Source organism: Papaver somniferum, chromosome 2 (genome assembly GCF_003573695.1).
Source record: "Papaver somniferum cultivar HN1 chromosome 2, ASM357369v1, whole genome shotgun sequence".
In the NCBI taxonomy this organism is placed as follows: domain Eukaryota; kingdom Viridiplantae; phylum Streptophyta; class Magnoliopsida; order Ranunculales; family Papaveraceae; genus Papaver; species Papaver somniferum.
Genome location: NC_039359.1, coordinates 171,740,604 through 171,758,537, shown reverse-complemented (window position 1 = coordinate 171,758,537; position 17,934 = coordinate 171,740,604).

Sequence of the window (17,934 nt, the reverse complement as noted above, 5' to 3'; positions counted from 1 at the left end):
TTAGTATCAAGGTGAACATGAACTCAGCCTGGATAAAAACAAAATGTTACATAATCCGAGAAGATCCAGGGTATGATATGATCCTTGGACGTATGTGGATTCATGCTGGAAAGGTAACTCCAACACCTTCAATTGCACATTTTTCCATCGAGGAAACCTCCGATTCGGAAGAAGAAATAGAAGATACGCCAACGTTTGAATATCTGAAGGAATTCAAAACCTTGACGGAGATGACACAAAATCCTGAAGAAAATGCAAATGCTTTCATCAAAAGGTTTCGCGCTCAGGCAAGTCTTATTCCTCCTCATGTGTCCATATTATCAGTTTTCAAACATGCTGCTTTGGTTTGAGGGCTTTACTCCACCAACAACTTAGCTATTGCAAAATGCTATGAATGGATAACCTCACCTCTGCAATATTTCACTAAGTGGTTGGACGCAGAACCTCTCCGAATCGAACACCTCACTAATACAGTCATTACTGAAATAATGGTTGAATTCAACAAGCAGTATCCCAAATATTCTCCTTTGCGCGAATGTCCATATGTACCGCAAAATTGGAAAGCTTCAACAACATGGAATTCCACTGCACGGAGAATTCCAAACCAACATAAGATATTCAGGGCGCGGACGAACAAGTCTAACAAGTTCCAGGAAGGAGATTTAGTTCTCAAAGCAACTAAGCGTAAGTTTCATTCTACAAAGAACTCCAACTGGGAAGGAATTTTTATGATCTCTAAGTCTGTTGCTGGTGGATACTAAAAATTAATCAACATGGTCAGCAAGGAGAGTGTGGACGTAATACACGAAAATTGGCTTAAGGCCTTTGACGCCTAAGGTCCTAGACGTTTGAGGTATTAGGTGTTCAAGGAACGAATGCCAAATATACCTGAATTTTTCATTTAGGATTTTCTTTCATTGTATTTCAATTCCTCCAAAATGTTTGCAAAACTTGCATTCAGTAATTTGAATCCAACAATTTATCAAAACTCAGTTTACTTAAATAAAATCTCTATCAAATCCAAAGAAAATCTTCGATCATCTACTTATCAAAAACAATCAAAACCAGAATTAAAACCTCACATCTCTCAGAAGTTCAGAAATTCAAGAGATTATAGAAGGGAAATCAAAGAAAATCAGCAAAGAAATATTTTCGCTCCTCTGCATCCTTCAAGACTTGTAAGGTCGCCTTCTCCATGTTCAGCTTTTCAGTCAGCCTAGCAATCCTTTCTTCCTTCTCCATCACAACATCATTGGGAAAGGGTATGTTATTCTCACATGAATCCTTAATAGCATTTATATTCTTACGAAGCTACTTCACGTTGAAGCCAAGTCTCTCAGAATTCTCTAAACTGAACTCCCAATCACAGAGTAAATCTGGAGTAACAGTATTTCTGGCCCTAGCGCATATATCACTCACAACACGTAAGATAACACTTAATTGCATTGTTAAAGAATAAGTATGCTTGGTATCTCTAGTAATGATGATGTGACCAAATTTCCTCCATATCTTCTCGTACAAGCCAGCATATCCAATAGGAACGCTGAATCCACCAACTAGTTCGTGGTATGGGAGTGATGCATCAAATGGAGGATCAAAAGAAATCCTTGCACTCGGGTATTCATGCGACACTATACGATTCTCAATTACTGGAAAAACTTCTGCAGTCATGGCAACAGTTTCTTCAATTTCTTCTACTCGTGGTTCGGCTCCTTCCGCCGCTGAGAAAACGACAATTGAAGTCTCAATTTCCTTAATGGTTTCAGTAGAAACCCCCTCATGGACTTGAAGTTCAGAGTTGGTTTTTCCTTTATCAATAACCACAGGGTTGTTCGAATCATCATTATTGGTTCCATTATTCTCAACTTCGGCATATAGTACCTAATACGAAGACTACATGAGATTAGAGCAATCTAAACATGGAAACCAAATGGAATCATAAAATACACAATACAAGTGGTATAACATCATCAAATTTCATCATTATGCATTCAAGACATGAACAAATAGCGTGAAAGTCATAAAAACACGTTTTACAACAAGCTCGTCTGAGAGGATTTTACGCCGCCCTGTACAAAACGACGAACTAGGATCAATTGGTGAAGAATATAAGGTCTATACTGTTCTATTTTTATGGATGTTATCTACAACATATCAAAATTTCATAGCAATTGGATGAACGAGTAAAACGATGTGGTCAAAACATTGGACTACATGACAGCTGAAAATCTTCTGCAAGTCTCCTGGAAGTTCATTGTTTCGTCGATTTCGACCCCTAAACGTGCTCAAAACTTAAAAATATTCTTCGGAAAATCTTAGAAATTTTCTGGGCATGAAGATACATGGGTAGATCGCAAAAATCTTACATCAGATGAAAATTTTATGGCGTTTTTGATAAAAGGCTGAATTCTGGAATTTCTGGTGACGTATTTCGGCAAAACTTTTCGTATATTCACATGAATTCTCATTCATTCATTCATAAATCAAGAAATTTATGATTCTATGGATAAAATTCAATAGAAATACTTACTTGTGCGGTCTCTGAAGCGTTCAAAGAACCTGAATTGCCCGTATCAACATCAAGAGCACCATTGCTTTCATTCGGTGTTGGGCTCTGGGAATTTTCTTTATCTCCATTTTCCGAAGATGAACAAACATCACCAGTACTCTCCACTTCCATGGCGACATCCTCCTGGATATATTCTCAACAATTAGCATTTTGTTTACAAAGCATCATAATTGGTTATACGAAGAAATACTTACGGCATCTTCTTCATCACTCAAGTCAGAAACTGTTAGCCCAGAAGCAGAGAACTGAAGACTGTCAATACTCGATGGAGTAAAGTTATGCAACGGAATAACAAATATTAGTTTTCTAATCCTAATAATGCGGATTAGAAGAAGTCACAGCAAAACAAATATTGACAACTCACCAAGGAAACAACTGGGGACTTTATGGTATTCGGTAACAACTTATAATTTTTGCTCCTTCCTTCTCCGCCATGAATAATCGCTTCAGTTTCTGAGAAGTCTACTTGGATTCGAGGTCTTACATTATGACCGTCCTGTGGTAAAATTTGATGCAATGATTAAAATACAATTATCATAATTTTTATGAAGATTATACAAAAGGTACATACCTGTGAACATCCTGGAGACGTCTTTCGTTTATCACCACCAAAGAGATGCTTCAATCTTGGTTAGAAATCATCTCAACAGAAGGAGTATCTTTCACCGGAGGTTGACCAACCATCACAAAATCATGTAACTGCTCAAGTTGTTGATTCCAAAAGTCTACATAACCTGGAGTTACATACATAATTATCTCATAGCAAGGGAACCAGTAATCGCTTCCTTCCACATGCGTATGGTCTAAATGGGTCCTAAGTTGCTCGACCGATGGTTTCCTTCTTCGAAGAGTTGGAACACACTGATCCATACCCATTTGTCGAGCTGCTCTATCAATGTTGTATTCCTCCATTTAAAGTTCTCCATATATCGCTGATATCAAGTGGCCAGGAGTGTAACTAAACATAAAACATCTCTCGCCTTCGCTCAGACATGCACCAGATGCCAAAGCCATACTCTCCCCAATATTGAAAGTTTTCAGCTGGGAAATATAAGAAGGAATTGACACCCATGGGAGAAATCGAACTCAGATTCATTATCTAACACATCAATGAGACGTGTCTTGAACCGAGGCTGCTTTGTAGACCAGCGCATGATCCTGGCGTTATCCTTCTCAGAGAAAACATGACGAGCATCAGCATTCGGTCCTTGCAAGATGGTACGTGGAATAGGTGCGTAATTCTTGAAATATTCCCACATCAAAGCTTGAAGAAACATCGTATTGTGCATATCATTCGATCTTCATGAAGACACTCGATATACTGGAGTCTATAATCAGGGAGTCTAAGTTAGAGTACAAAGAACCCAAGAATAGGCTACCTATCGGAAGTTGCTTACCTTGAGCCATCTTGATAGCAAAGGGAATCTCGAACGACTTCAAAAAATTTCCACTATCTTCAAATACGTCTTTGGACATCCATAAACATAAGAAAGCAGCAATATATAACATACCGTCAACGGGACTATCGGGAGACTCATCTCTTGGCCACCAGCATGTTAACCAGTGAGCATAAGAACACTTGTTGGACACCTTGTTAATCCTATCCATTGACGCTGCCAAGATGTTAGAAACTGCCGTCTCCTCAACTGAAATACCCTCAGGGAGATTGCATGGGATTGGGAGATGCAACAAAGCAACTACATCCTCTAATGTGATAGTAAATTCTCCCCATCTGCATATGAAGGTATGAGGCGGAATGCACCAGCGAGAAAGTAGAGCCATTATACCTCGCACATCATGAAAAATGAACAAGTATCCAGATGCTTGAATATCCCTTGTTACTTGTGCCTGATTCAGCATAGCTCTAACGCGAGGGAAACCCAGCATATGTCTCTCTCATCCAGAGAATTTTTCTAAAGGTCGTCGAGAAAGCTTAAACTCTATGATTGTCGCAAGGAAAAGTCCTCGTTCAAGACAAAATCGGATCACTGTCTTAGGAGTCACCAATTTCTTTTGAGTAACACGTCTGGGATTTATCAGAAGACGATATGCTGGGGTTTTGAGACGTTTTTCGGTTTCCCGCTGAACCTCAAAGAACACATCCTCTATATTTGGAACAAACTTGATTCCAGGTGTTTCATCTTCTTCTTCACCAATAGTAGTCTCGTCCATGCATGTATCATCTATGGAGACATCATTTCCTTGAGAGTCAGACATCCTTGCGAAGTAGGTGTAACATGCACACAATACTCTACTTCAGTATATCGTCCATACAAGATACAAACTTCTACAAGATGATGGAATTATGCAAATGAAAAAATGCTCAATTAGCATCTACCAAAATGGTAATCCTTAACTCTTACCTTTTACAATTTCGCCAACAGTAGTGATTGTAATGCAAGAGTTAACACTTCAAAAACTTGCTCGTTTCTTCGAATCTACAAAAGACGAGCAAAATTCAGATTTTCATAAAATCATGAACACTTCTACTATGTGAACATTAACCACTGAATTATGAAAACTAAACAATATTTCATCACAAATAATTGTTTTCCTTCAAACATTATTCAAAGTCAGGCTTTGATTTTCAAAAAAAATATCTATATTCATATATATATAAAAAAACGTGAATTACTCACGTAAATAAAAAAAATCCGTGAACATGTCACGGTTTTATATACAAAAAAAAATCATGGATATTCCACGGTTTTATCAAAAAAAATAATCTTTTCCTTCGTACAATCGTCCGTCTTTGAAACGAGGGTTTATTTCGATTTCGTGAAAGGTCACACCTTTTAAGATAAAGTTTTGGTTTCCATGAAAGTTCATAAAAAAAATTTTACCATTAGACACAGGTCTATATATAAAAGAAATCTCTCCTAAATCAGGGATTATTACTAGTTTCTTAAACTAACGATCGTACGAACATACATTTTCCAAAAACAAGGGTTTTCTACAACACTCACACTCATACATGCACATGTATATAACTTCAGCATGAACAAATCATGAAACCATAAACTTTTGGGTTTATTTTTTTACTTGCCTGGTCGGTGCCGGCCGGAAATTGGCCGGACGGTGATCGAATGGCCGGCGGCGCTAAGCTTCGGCGAAAAATCTCCTCCCTACTGCTGACGTGAAGGTGATGAAGAGATGAAGGTGTTGGTCGGTCGTGTGGAGAAGAAATTAAAAAAAAAGGGTATTTTTCCCTTTTATATCAAATTTTATTTCCAAAACCTAATTTCACAAGGATTTCCTTTCTTGGGCCCGGGCGTGAATCCTAAATCGATCAAGGTTCCATCACCAAATCAGCGGTGCTACACCACTTTATGCTCGTTAGACAATGACCTATCACGCCACTTGATCTCCATTCAATCCATGGTTCGGTCATACGATCGAAAATCCGGTAACATCTTATCTTGCGATTAAGTTCAATTACTTATTTAGTTTATAATTGGAAAATCACCATCCAGTACTGACTGAGGAACATGAATGTCCCTCACTAAGCATGAGACTTAATGTAGATGGTGAATTTTCTACAAAGGCTAAAATCGTAAAACCATAATTATACATGCTCCTGATCGAGCAATCAGATGAGTATCGAGGCTCATGTCTCTCATCGAAGCATGAAAGCTCATGCCGCAAGAACATCTGACTGATAATACTGTCTCTCGGAACATATGTAGATGTGTAGTCTCTAAACTGAGTCAACGACATATCTCATGAATACTGAGCAATTTCAGTAATTATTTCTATATAGAATCGAACGATTGGACGGCTCCTAGACAGCTTTCCTGCTAGTATAGAGCAATAACGTCTTCAGGATGTAACAATGTTTTCCCTGACTATATAAAGAAAATATGATGCTTCAACATGATCATATTACTCAATTCTCAGATAATTAATGCTCCTAGACAGCATGCCTGCTAGTATAGAGCCATCAATTAATTATCTCTAATCCTTAAATTCATTAACTGAATATTCAGGAATATTCTACGTTCTTCATGATATTTCGTTACTTCAATTCGTGGTTCTTCCCAGCAGAATTCCATGGGTTAGTGACAAATATTCAACGTACGGGCATCTGAGCCGCTATCGAGTAAGCCCCGACCAAAATGGTGCAAGTGTACTCAGCAATAATGCACTAACGAGCACCTAAATGCACGAACGAGCATTCCAAAATACGAAGGAACAGTGAACCTATGTAAAATAGGAAGAAAAAAAAATAACTAAGGCGCTATGGGACTGGGTCCACCGGCCGGCCAGCCACGTCGTGGCCAGTCCCAGGCCCAATTCTATATTTTATCATATTTTTATTATTTTCCTTGATCTCATGAAAATCCCTTCATTTGAACAAATATCCTTCATTTTAAGGAAACTCCTCAGTTTCATGGTGTTTCCTTCGTATCAAAGAAATAATAAAAAATTAGGAAAGGTATTGCGGGACCAAGCCTATTAGCCATCCGGTCATGCCCTAGTTGTGGCGGTCCCACACCTTGGATTCCTTATTATTTTATTTTTATTTCCTTCATCCCATGAAATTCCTTGATTTCATGATATTTCCTTCACATCAAGGAAAAGATATAAAATTAGGGAAGACTCGCGAGATCGGGCCCTAGCCGCCGACCGTGCCCTAGTCGTGGTCGGTCCCACATGCCCTTATTTTATTATTATTATTATTATTTGTTTCCTTCATCTCATGGAAACTTCATCACTTCAAGGAAACTCCTTGGTTTCAACAAACTCCTTGATTTCATGATATTTCCCTAAAATCATGAAAATAATATATAATTAGGAAAAGTGTCATGGGACCGAGCATATTGGCTGGCCTTCCATGCCTTGGCCATAGCCGGTCCCACACTTCATAATTCTTTATTTTATTATTATTATTTTCATCATCTCATGGAAATTCCTTAACCTTATGAAACTCCTCAATTTCATGGTATTTCCTTCACATCAAGGAAATTACATAAAATTGGGAAGGTGTTACGGGACCGGGCTCGCTAGCAAGCCGGCCATGTCCTAGCCGTGACGGGTCCCACACCTTGTAATCCCTTATTTTACTTATTATTTCCATCGTCTCATGGAAATTCCTCAGTTTCAGCAAAACCCTGAATTCTTCATATTTTCTCAAATGCGCATCAGAAAATGTCAAAACTCTCAGAACTGAGACACGAACACTTATGTGACATGAGCACATTACCTTGACCGACCAAGGTTGGATCTTTGGCCTGCAAGAGGCCAGTCCCACACATTTTCATCATTTTACATAATTTGTTCACATTAGGTTCAAACTCTTCCAAACAACTTGGAATTTCATAAAACGATCGTCAGTCGGTCCCATGACCAACCAGGGACGGTTTCATGACCCCTTGGTCGGTCCTTCATCTCTTCATAATTTATTATGTTTTATCACCTAAGGTTCAAACGAACATTATTTTAATGAAGGATTAAACCAGCATTTAATCATCTTTTCACTAATTGGTCTTCAAGAGACTTTGGTATTTTGCTCACTTGAGCATCTAGGCGTCACATAGTCGACTCATCACCCCATGTTGCCGGTCCCTCCTTCACTCCGTGGTTTATTTTCAATAAATCGTCAATTGATCAGCAATTTATTAAAATTAGGGTTTCAGATTCAAAGCTCTGCAAAACATAATTCTGAGCAGATTCAAACACTAATAATTTTACGTTGATCCCATGATCAACATTTTAATTAACTATACTCGGTTTAGTTACTAGTATTTTAAATTAATATTTTATTTTGGTCCTGCTACCAATAATTCATCAAACGAGCAACATTTGCTCAGACTAAGGAATATTGGTTCAACTATCAATATTCAACAATCCATCGAACGAGCAATTTTTCTCACCTTAACTATCAACATTTACTCGAGAATTATACCTCTGTCTCAACATACATGTTCAATTCATGAGTCTTAGAACATTTGCAAATCACGTTTGACTCAGCAATACAAGGTTTCATCGTCCCATAAAGTCAGTAACTGACTAACTAATACACGTCTGCCTTGTATAGGCCACAATCACGAGACATCAATCGTGTCACATGGGGGATATAAACTAGAGTTTTGGTCTGGTGGTCTACGACACGTGTTTTCATACACACGATGAGAACGTGAACCAGACGTGCAATCAGTTGGAGGAGTTAGAAAAGTAGTGGATGGAAAATCAACCAAGTCTCCGCACGATGAGCAACTGGTTTTAACACGATTACCACTTCCCCACTCTTTGACTCTAGCAACTGTCACACTTCATGGGATCAAGGTGTTTACATTTCTAGCAATATAAATAAGTCTCTGAATCATGATTGAAAAATAAGACAATCTCTCGTCAACAGACAACAAGAGATTAAGAACTCAACATCTAAGCAATTACTCTCAACAGAGCAAATTAAATCAATCAGAACTTATCTTATTTCATCACGCAGAATACACAACACACCTACAATCTTCGATCACCATTGATTTCACACATTTCTCAGCTTCCCTCCTACAGATCGACCCATCCTCTCTTGTGACCGAATTGACACTGGAACGACCATTGTCTTTGTTTAGGCCGAAGTCCTATATATTGATCTCTCGAACTTAAAGCACTCCCTTCTTGCAGTGCATCTATGTGAGGTTAAGCATTTCTCTCGGTTAAAGGAGTCTCCTCCGCACGGTCGACTTCTCAATTCCGTAAAAACCAGCAAATCGTTTTTCCCATCTACAGATTGGCGACCACAGTGGGAGATCATTTTCTCGGTTGCAATCTCAATTTTAACAAAGATGGTTGATCTTATATCTGGTTCAGTTACAAATACTAACCCAAATAATGCTAGCATTAGCAATACTGGTGGTGCTTCAGAAACTGCTCCGGCTTCTAACGACGGCGCTGATGGTATCACTCCTCCTCAAACCAACATCGGAAGCAATCCTCTCTTCGGCAGGTGTCCTGAAGAAATCAGAGAAAATCCACCTATCGTGGGTGATCTCATGAAGGTGCAAGAAAATCTTGCCAAGAAACATATTGACATGGATGCTACTCAGAAAGAGTTGTGCAATTATCTCAAGACTCTTACAGACAAGATGTCAGAGAAAACTCAAGAAAGGGGAAAAGCTAAAGAAACATCTTCGGACGCTGATCCTGAAGTCACTCTAATCCATGTAGTAGATGATGAAGAAGTTCCTAAAGCTAAAGCTGCAGACAATCCGCCAGCGATGGAACAGTCTAGTTTCATCACTCGTGAAGACTTGAAACGCCTCTTGAAGAACCATGGAAAAGATAAAACTTCATCTATCCATCTTCACCAACCTCCATACCCTGATGCTACACAAAGGATTCCTCTGCCAAAATTTTACACTTATCCAACATTCACCCTTTACGATGGAACAGGCAATGCTCGAGAGCATGTTTTCGGTTTTTGGAAGCATTGGGTGAACATGAGCACAATCATGTCGTCCGTCTAAAGTAATTTTCAAAATCTTTGAAAGGCAGAGCATATACCTGGTACAACAACATCGCACCAGGGAGTATCACGAGCTGGGAAGAAATGATTAACGCTTTCTACATGAAATATTTCTTTGTTTCAGAGCAAATCACCCTCTCTGATCTTGGAAGGATGTTTCAAAGGAGCAAAGAACATCCTAATCATTATGTGAAAAGGTTCAGAGATCAAGCCCTGGACTGTCATGATCCAAATGTCACAAAACAACAACTTGTGGACTTGTGCATCAATGGAATGATTCCGGTCTACAGATCTCTACTGGAAAACATCATATTCCAGACTTTCTCCGAACTTCATGAAGCGGCTAAGAGGTCAGCAACTACTGCACCTGCTTTACTGGAGAGAGCTAAAACTACAAAAACTGAGGAGCCACGAGAAACTCAAGGTAGCAGACGTTTGATGAACAAATAATACAACCTCCAACCTTCCACAAATGTTGTTGCAGAAGGGAGAAAACGAAAATCCGAGCTGCAACGCAAACATACTTCTCCGACCCCTTCGAAATCACAAATGAAGGATAATCAAACTCGAGATGCACAAGCTCCTACCCAACACGCAAGGGCTGGTCAAGAAGCACCTGATTTCTCTTTTCCAATCGAAGAGGTGATTGAATTATTAGATGTTTGGGTTTAAGACAGTGCAATCAAGATACCATATGTCAAGAAAGAACCAACTGAAGAATACATGGAAAATCCTCGTTACTATCGTTTTCATAGATTCGTCAATCATCCCACAAAAGACTGCAGAATCTTGAAGCGCATATTCCAAGAAAAAGTCAAATCATGAGAACTCAACTTGGGGACTGAAGGAGTACACAGAGATCCTCTCCCAGTCAGAACCTTCACTCTTTCTGAAACCGCCTGTCAAGTAAGCAGTTCAATCCTTAATCGAGCATGTCTGCGAATTGCTATACTTATCAAAGGTTCAAAGGGGAGACATGTTTTCTGTATTGAATTACATCGTGTCAGGGAAGCTTTTATTGATTCAAGAGACATTTCCTGAGCCGCCTTCAACAACAAACAAAGAAATGTACGACTGTGGACTTCTCACCATAGTCCATCTCAAGGGAAACGAGTTCAAACGAGCATTGGTTGATGTTGGCACTGCTGTCAATGTGATCCCTTTGCAAAACTCTCAGAGCTGCTAGTATCATAGGACAAGAAGCCATTCATGCTCCAGTGTCAATCACGGATCATGAAAGGACACCCACAAATGCTTATGGCCACATTACTCTCAAGGTAAACATAAACTCAGCCTGGATAGAAACAAAATTTTACATAATCCGAGAAGATCCAGGTTATGATATGATCTTTGGATGTACGTGGATTCATGCTGGAAAGGTAACTCCAACACCTTCAACTGCACATTTTTCCATCGAGGAAACCTCCGATTCGGAAGAAGAAATAGAAGATACGTCACCGTTTGAATATCTAAAGGAAGTCAAAAACTTGACGGAGATGACAGAAAAGCTTGAAGAAAATGCAAATGCTTTCATCAAAAGGTTTTGCACTCAGGAAAGTCTTATTCCTCCTCATGTGTCCATATTATCAGTTTTCAAACATGCTGCTTTGGTTCGAGGGCTTTACTCCACCAACAACTTAGCTATGGAAAAATGCTATGAATGGATAACCTCACCTCAGAAATATTTCACTAAGTGGTTGGACGCAGTACCTCTCTGAATCGAACAACTCACTAATACATTCATTGCTGAAATAATGGATGAATTCAACAAGCACTATCCCAAATATTCTTCTTTGCGCGAATGTCCATATGTACCGCAAAATTGGAAGTCTTCAACAACATGGAATTCCACTGCACGGAGAATTCCAAACCAAAAAAAGATATTCAGATAGCGGACGATCAAGTCTAACAAGTTCCAGGAAGGAGATTTAGTTCTCAAAGCAATTAAGCGTAACTTTCATTCTGCAAAGAACTCCAACTGGGAACGACCTTTTATGATCTCTAAGTCTGTTGCTGGTGGATACTACAAATTAATCAACATGGAAAACAAGGAAAGTGTGGCCGTAATACACGAAAATTGGCTTAAGGCTTTTGACGCCTAAGGTCCTAGACGTTTGAGGTATTAAGTGTTCAAGGCACGAATGCCCAATATACCTGAATTTGGAATTTAGGATTTTCTTTCATTGTATTTCAATTCCTTCAAAATGTTTGTAATACTTGCATTGAGTAAATTGAATCCAGCAATTTATCAAAACTCAGTTTACTTAAAGAAAATCTCTATCAAATCCAAAGAAAATCTTCAATCATCTACTTATCAAAAACAATCAAAACAAGAAATAAAACCTCACATCTCTCAGAAGTTCAAGAGATTATAGAAGGGAAATCAAAGAAAATCAGCAAAGAAAGATTTTCGTTCCTCTGCATCCTTCAAGACTTGTAAGGCCTCCTTCTCCATGTTCAGCTCTTCAGTCAGCCTAGCAATCTTGTCTTCCTTCCCCATCACAGCATCCTTGGGAAAGGGTATGTTCTTCTCACATGAATCCTTAATAGCATTTATCTTCTTACGAAGCCACTTCACGTTGAAGCCAAGTCTCTCAGAATTCTCCAAATTGAACTCCCAATCAAAGAGTACATCTGGAGAAACAATATTTCTGGCCCTAGCGCATATATCACTCAAAACACGCAAGATAACACTTACTTGCATTGTTAAAGAATAAGCACGCTTGGGATCTCTGTTAACGATGATGTGACCAAATTTCCTTCATATCTTTTCGTACAAGCCAGCATATCCAATAGGAACGTCGAATCCACCAACTAGTTCGTGGTATGGGATTGATAGACACATTTTTGTGTCCAAATTGTCCTCAGTGTCTCTATTTCTAGTGCTTGATTTTGTACTTATTATGGTATTTTTATGTTTGTGTAGGTGTTTTTGGAGAAATACACTTCTGTGGAAAAAGTTGCTCAAAAAGTGCTATTTGGACCCCTGGAGGACATTTGCTATACGGACCCCATATTTGGCTAAGGGGAAATCAAGGTTATGCATAGCCCAAATTCATCCTCAGCACCCAAATTTGTCCTCAGCACCCATCTGCTATTCGCACCCCAGAACAGGATAAGGGGCACCTCTCATCTTCACCGTTTGAATACAGTTTTGGCGGGAGAATTCTTCACCGCCTGCGTAATTCTCTGGATCGATATTTGGAAGAGATTCTTGAGGAGTTTGTCCTGGATATTAACTGGCATCAATCTTGTACGACAAAACAGGGTTGGTAATCATTCCAGATTCGATAAAACAGGGTTTAATCCTTCTGTCAACCAAAACAGGGGAAGAATATTTACACGAGGATATCACGAGATTTCTGGTTATGTTTAGGAAGATTTCTTGTGGCCTGAGCGTGTTTGATACATGCTGGGATGTGTGGAAGAGTGTTTGGATGGAGGTTGACTACAACAGACGCATGGGGAAGATAAGAATGGAAAGAAAATATTCCCGAGAATATTTTCTTCACTGTCGAGTAAAAGGAGATTACTGTGAGTTATTACACATGATTTTCTTCACCTGTTGAGTATAAAAATCCTCTTGGAGTATCATAGAGGGGTTACAGAGAGATTGGGGGAGATTAGAGAGTTGGAAATAAAGTTGCAGGGAAACTGTTTTCTGTTGGTGCACTGAAGAACACGAAGAACTTTAGACGCACAGAGACAGTCGTTTATCAACAGTGACAACGACACACAGGCGAGGGTCGAGAATCAGCGACATACTCTGTTTTATCGTTCTTTTCAGTTTGTAACACTTATAACTGTTGCAAACCCGGTTTTTAATATTTTCTCTCCATTTCATCTTTGTAAACAATTTTTGAAGCAACGAACAAATATTTTGAGCGTGTTTACACAATGATTAGCTAAACCCATCCTCTGGGGCGAAGGAGGAAGCTATTTCACCAATGAAAAGTGGTAATCTCTAATTTATGCAATTATTATATGATTATTTGCCTAGATAAATAAAATGATAAAATGGTTTTTGTTAAACAATTGTCATTTCGATTGATGGAACATGCTAGCCTAGGGTTTTGATGTCCCATACTTTCGGTTTACAATTGTTATTTCTAAAAAATCAACTATTGCAATATTAAGAATCAATTTGAATGCATGATTTGCATGATTATAACTAGAGAATATAAATCACTTTGATATTGGTAAATAGTGGATTCCATGGCCCCAATCTTCTCCATATTTTTCATATCACTTTTATTTAAGTTTGCTATATTTTTAGTCTTAAAAATTAAATCTAAAATTTATTGCTTTCACAAGTCTCAACGAACCTATTACTACAACTCAATTTGAAATCACATCAATTTTTGGCGCCACCAATGCAGACTTGTCTTTAGGCTAGAGTTTTTAGATTATTTTTTTTTAGGTTTTTTTTTTCATTTTTATTTTATTTGTTCTTCTTTACGTTTCTGGATTTTTGTCTTTTCCTTACAGATTTTGGAATTTGGAGTAAAAGAAAAATTTGCCAAAGCTTTTGGTGAATACTTAAAGATTTGGAGTAAAAGCAAAGCGAAAGGAGCGAAAGAAAAGGAGAATAAAAATTAATTAAAAAAAAAGAGAGAGACAATTTTTTTTTTAGAAGTTCTTTTCGATTTTTTTTTTCTTTTGCACTTTATTTTTGGACTTTGGACTATGGACTTTGGGACTTTTTTTTTTAAACCCTACGGAAGGGTAGTTTAAATATAAACTGTTTGTAGAGAAGGACGGCGATTACGATATCGCCTCGGCCCCTCGGGTTCGTACATGACATAGGAGTCGTGGCCCGAGTCGACTTCAGCGGTTCATTCCCCGTCTGGTACGGGAAGTAAGTTTGTCGAAACACTCGCGAATCTCCTGTCAGCGAGTACTGTATTCCTTCGTTTGCATATATGTTGAGGATTTGAAAACGGCTGCTTTAATTTCCTAGTAAAGGGCAAGGACTGGCCATACAAGATAAGGGCTCGGATTTCATCACCGTTCCCTTCTTGCCCGCCTTAGGAAAACGAAACCAAACGCGAACCAAAGCCTAAAATTTGACTAGAACGAGACCTATAGGGTAACGAGCTTAATAGGAAAGTCATTCGAAAAATATTGGTTACTCTTTTAAGCATGCTTCAAAGTTCATGATGGTTTCTGCGAGTTGAATACGCCGCCTTGTAATGCCGGTGAGGCCTTGGGTATCAAAGCTCCATTGAGCTTCCCTCTTCTCGATTCAACTTACTTAAACTCGGATTGATTCAAGAGGGGTTTTCTTAAATTGTAACGATTTCCCTTTAGAAGGATTAGAAGATGGTCTAGAAACAATCTAAGTGGAGCCATCATGCTTTTTGTTTGCTAGAAATCAGTAGGTTTGCTGTGGTGGAGTCAGCCTTGTTTGTGTTTGCATAGAACTTCCCTTCCTTTTAGGATTTCTTTCTTTTTATTTTGTTTTTCTAGTGTATGCCCAAGGTTATTAAAGAGCGTGCTTGGAAAAGAAACACTCTAGGTCGTTTGATTAGTGATAAACCTAGTAGTTCTTCTTGTGAAGGCAAGGAGCTCGAAAACTCTTCTTTTGAGGACCCTGTTTTTGGAAACTTCAGTTTTGAGAATCTGTCTCTTCATGAGGAAAATTCCCCTAGTACTTCAGTTGTGCCAGCGATGGCAACTTTGAAAGATTAAATGTTCCCAACTAGGTCCACCCGAGCTTCGCGCATTAAATTGCCAGCCACTAAGGCTAATTTCGAGATAAAACCTAGTATTCTTCAGATGATCCCTATATTCTTAGGAAAAGATGATGAGAACCCTTATTTTCATATTAGGGACTTTGAGGAAATTTGTGGGACAATTAGAATAAAAGACCTTACTGATGAAGTCTTGAAACTTAAGATGTTTCCCTTTTCCTTAAGAGATAAAGACAAGACCTGGATGAACAACCTACCATCTGAATCCATTAAAACATGGTAGGAACTTATTGTTGCTTTCTATATGAAATTCTACCCTAAGCATAAAACTGCGTCTGTTAGGCAGAGAATTAGTGCTAGTGTGCAACAAGAGGGAGAGTCTCTTTATAGGTTCTTAGAGAGATTCAATGATCTCCTATCCCAATGTCCTCACCATGGATTTGATAAGATGAAACTCGTAGAGATTATTTTTGATGGTTTAGACTATTCAACCAAAGCCATGGTTGATTCTATGTGCGCTGGCGAGTTCACTAGTAAAAGTGATGATGATGCTTTCACCTTCTTAGGAGCTGTCGCTGAAAAATCCCAACAGTGGGAGTCTTGTATTGAATCATCCTAAACATAGGTCTCTTGTTGAACCTGATGATAGGTTTAGAGCCTCTCAAGTGTCTAGTTGTGGAGTAGGACCCCATAACTCGTTTTGGGAAGGTCAGGTTAGTGAAGAGCAAGCCCATGTTGTCTATAACAATGCTAGGTTTGAGAACCGTCAGAAGTTTGACCCATACTCAGAGACTTACAACCCTGGTTGGAGAAACCATCCTAATTTATCTTGGTCTAAGGGTCAGAATCAAGGACACTCTAGTAATTCTCAGCCTCCCCAGGTTTTGGTTATGCTAAGAACTCTTCAGGTCAACCCCATTTTCAGAATGAGAAAAAGATCTCCACCTTAGAAGAAACCCTTACTATGTTAGCATAGAACCATGAGATCTTATCAAAGAACCACTGTGGTTTTCAAGAAGAAACCAGGAAGAATTTTAAGAATAATTCCCAGTCTCTTGCTAACTTAGAACTTCAAGTCGGCCAAATAGCTAAGTTTCTTAGTGAAAGAGAAGATGGAAGATTCCCTATTCAAACTGATCCTAACCCTAAAGGAGAGAAATCGTACAATCATGTGAACTCTATAACAACCCTTAGGAGTGGAAAGAAAGTTGACAATAAGGTTTCCATGCCTGATAGTGAACATGTTGTAGTTCACCCTTCTGAGCCAGGAAATGAGGAGACTGATAGAGTCTCCAAAGAGACCAATGAGGGTCATGTTGAGCCCGGCTTTGTTCCCAGAGCCCCGTTCCCCCAGCTGCTAGTTCCAACTAAGAGGGAGTCCAACTTTAATGATATATTGGAGGTTTTTAAGCAGGTTACTATCAACCTCCCATTGTTAGATGCGATTAAGAAGATTCCCGCTTATGCCAAGTTTCTTAAGGATATGTGTACGCGAAAGCGAAAACTTAGTGTCTAGAAGAAAGCCTTCCTAGCTAGTCATGTGAGTTCTATTATTCAGAATACCACTACTCCTAAGTATAAAGACCCAAGGTCCCCTACTATTTCTTTCACAATAGGTAAATACCGTGTCGAGAAAGCTTGGCTTGACTTGGGAGCCAGTGTGAACTTACTGCCATATCATGTGTACCTTAAGCTAGGACTTGGTGAGATAAAACCTACCCAGATGACACTTCAGTTAGCTGATAGGTCCATTAAAATTCCTCGTGATGTGATCGAAGACGTTCTTATTGAGGTCGAAAAGTTTATTTATCCAGTGGATTTTGTTATCCTAGATACCCAACCTGTCCCTGACCCAGATAACCAAATACCAGTGATTTTAGGTCGCCCGTTTTTAGCTACATCCAGTGCGATCATTAACTGTCTAAATGGTATTATGAATTTGTATTTTGGTAATATGACTATTGAGCTGAACATTTTTAATATTAGTAATCTACCCTCTGAACTAGATGACTCGAGCATAGAAGAGGTGAACATGATAGGAACATTAGTCGAGGAGTCATTACCAAACACTTTGTTAGAAGATCCATTAGAGAAATGCCTAGCTCACTTTGGGATTGATTTCGATGATGATAATATGATTAATGAGGTGAATGCTTTGTTAGACTCAACCCCTTTGTTAGACACTAATAATGTATGGATACCTA